Source organism: Propithecus coquereli, unplaced genomic scaffold (assembly GCF_000956105.1).
Source record: "Propithecus coquereli isolate 6110/MARCELLA unplaced genomic scaffold, Pcoq_1.0 Scaffold79, whole genome shotgun sequence".
Lineage (NCBI taxonomy): Eukaryota > Metazoa > Chordata > Mammalia > Primates > Indriidae > Propithecus > Propithecus coquereli.
The window spans coordinates 5965580-5968967 of record NW_012154062.1 but is presented as its reverse complement, the minus strand read 5'-3'; positions in this window follow the sequence as shown (position 1 = coordinate 5968967).

Genomic DNA, 3388 nt, shown 5'->3' with positions numbered 1-3388 from the left:
GCGCGCCGGGCGTGGGGCGTGCCCCTCGCGGCTGCTGCTGGTGGTCGTGATTATATTATCAAAGCTGCATTCGAACCCGGGCTTCTGCGTAAAGGCCCTGCTTACTTTCCTTTAGCACCTCGCTTTTGCACCTTCCCTTCAACCTCCCTTCAACAAGTTCTTCGGAATATGGAAAACCGTCGCCACTCTCCTACTCTCTATTGAAGTTGCCTTAACTGCAGTCTGACTTTTTTTTTTTATTTCAGCAAATTATGGGTGTACATATGTTTAGGTTACGTGTGTTGCCCCTGGTTCCCCCCCCCACCAAAGTCCGTGTTTCAAATATTAACGGTGCCAGTGCTGGACGCCCTGTAGTGGGCTCTTTTTCTAACTAGGAATTTCTTAATGCTTCCCATTTTGTGGGGAAGACACCGAATGCGAGCCAGATGCGCAAACCAGATTTCCCATTTCACCCTCAACCCTCACTGTACTCGAACAAAAGAATTTTCTGATCCTTTTGGAGCATACTGGAGCAGCTTGCTGTAATTTCTTACACTGGACAAGGCTCCAAGCTCACCAAGCGAAGTTATTTTGTCTTCTTGAAAGCAAAAAATAAGTACTTGCCATGGGTTGAACTTCTCATTAGCCAAGACTGCAAAGATAAGGTGTTTAAGAGACATTGTTTTAGAAAAAGCTTAATAAATTGACATAAATAGGGTAATTATTTCCTGCTCTGTTTATTATAAATTATTATGACACGTTTTGGGGCCAAGAATAGCTTGAGGCAACCGACAATAAAAAGTATATAACGATGTATAAAAAGACCAAGAGCCCAAACCAGGTGATTCTCAACTTAAAAATCTTTGAGTTACAAAGGCCTTCAGAGTAGTGCAGCTTTAAATCCCTTTACTTCATATTAAGTTATGCATCTTTACAGAATAAAATGGATCACTACTTTTCTTTTTAGGACCATATGTAGTAAGTAAAGCGGGCCCAAAAGAAAGGTCCACTTTAGGGCAGAATGGTTGACAATTTCCATTTTAAAAAATGCATTAATAGAGAGTGTGCTTCTCTTTTAGCTAATGGTAGAAATATCCAACAGTTTGGCTTATGACATTTGGGGAACATCTCTGATTTACCAGATAATTCTGTGGATCCAGTACCTTTTTACTAATAGTCCACATATAACCTTTTTCTTAGATTTTTCACACTGAACCTTTTATTCCCCAACTCAGGTAACCACATTTTACAGTTTGGAGGCATTGTTACTTACCTTTTGATTTTATGTAAACCTTCAGCCTGGTGATTCCAGACTAATTTTTCTAATTCTCTGGATCTGTTTACAAATAGATAAATATATAGCAATAAATCAATACTTTAACAGAGATGGACAGCAACAGAAAAATAAATTCACTTCAGTTATTCTGATTATTATGTTCTGCTTTGATTAAAGTCATTGGTGGATGAAGTAAGAAAAAAGTTTTCTTGGAGTAAGCACTTTCACAGTTTCTTAAAATTTTTCTCAGAGTGTTTATTTCATTGTATCTTTTAATGGTAGCTTAGCTGGGAGTACAGTTTTAGGATGACAATTACTGTCTCTCAGCTCTTTGGAGATATTATGTCATTTTACTGTCTTTTGGCAACCATCTTGCTGCTGTTGACAGTTTTGCTTTCTGTCTAGTTAATGGAAGTTAATTTTTATTTGTTAATTATTAATTATGCAACTAGTATTGCCAGCTCAGTTAAATATTTATTGATATCATATTAAATTTGAGTTTATACTAAATTACTACTACATTTTTAGGCATCCCAAGGTGATTCTGATACTATCCTTGCTATTGGGATATTCCTGCAATAAAGTCTAATAATGGAGACAGATCCACAAACAGATACAATCTATACAAATGGGAAGCATTATGACTGAGATTTGTCCATTGTGTTGAGATAGATTTTAGAAGGGGTACATCACTTGGTGGGTGGAGATAGTCAGATCATATTACCTGGAAAAGGAATAAGGGAGTTGAGTATTGTGAGCAAAATGCCACGAGTATGTAGAAAATTGTAATGTTTGTTGAACTACAGTATGTTCCCAATGACATGATCATAACATTAAAAGTAATAGGTATGTGACATAAGTCTTATATGCAGGGATCAAGTTATAGGGGGACAAATGCTAATGACCTTAGAGAAGAAGGTACATATTTGAGATATATTTAGTTTATAAAATTGTCAGACTTACTGATTAATTGGATGTAGCAACTGAAGGAGACAGAGGAATCTGGAATGAATTCTAGGCTTTAGCTTGAGCACTATATAAATCTTCTAGAAGACACCTTCCAATTTAGTGGGTTGATGGCAGTCATAGTTTGTTAGCTCTTTAAAGACAGGAGATATATCTTCGAGTGTACCCTTCAAGAGCACAACACCTTGATGATAATAGATGTTTTTAAACATTCATTGAACATATACACCATGAAGGAAATTTAAAAACAACTCTCTGCCTGGGATACTGATGCCGTTTATTAGATAGCTGAATGTCAGCCTGTGAACTAAAATAAAATCTTAAGTCTCCCTCCAGTAGGCTGGTAGACTGGACCCCCCTCCTGGCCAAGAGGATATCCTAAAACTAAATTGCCTGCCACAAGGAGGGAGGTCAGACCTGCCTCATCATGCCCCCTGTCCTCTTGGAGATATCCTTTGTAACTCATTAACAGGCCTAAGGCTATATACATGACAAACCTGCAGGTCCTCAAGTCACACAACAAATATGTCTGGTAGCTTGTCTCTGATTAACAGACCTCCTTATCTTAAAACATTGCAAGCCTTTAGAGAAAGCTTCATGTCTTCAACCAATTACAAGTCAAAGAATCTTTAAACCCATCTATAAACTGTAAGCCCCTCATCTGGAGATGACCCACCTTTTCTGGCCAAAGCAATGTATGCCTTCCAGGTATTGATTTATGACTTTACTTGTAATTCCTGTCTCTCTGAAATGTATAAAACCAAACTGTAACCCAGCCGCAGTGAGTCCACTGCTCAAGGCTTCTTGGGTGTGGCTCCGGGTCATGGTCCTCAGATTTGGCTCAGAATAAATGTCTTTAAAATTATTTTACAGAGTTTGGCTTCTTTTCCGTTGACAAGCCTATAAATTAAGACTGTGGAAATAACAGTGAAGAAATTGTTTACTCAATGCATCTGGAGGGAATGAGAAATTGCATATATACAGATCCTCATGAATACAATATTCGAGGACTGACTAAACATAGGATTTAATTTATGATCATAAAACTAAGAATTCATGACCAACATCCTGATTACAAAGAATTTTGTTCCCATTAAAGTGTGCTACTTAACATTTTGAAACGTTTAATAATAAAGTATTTTGAAGATTTGGGCAGATGTTTAAATA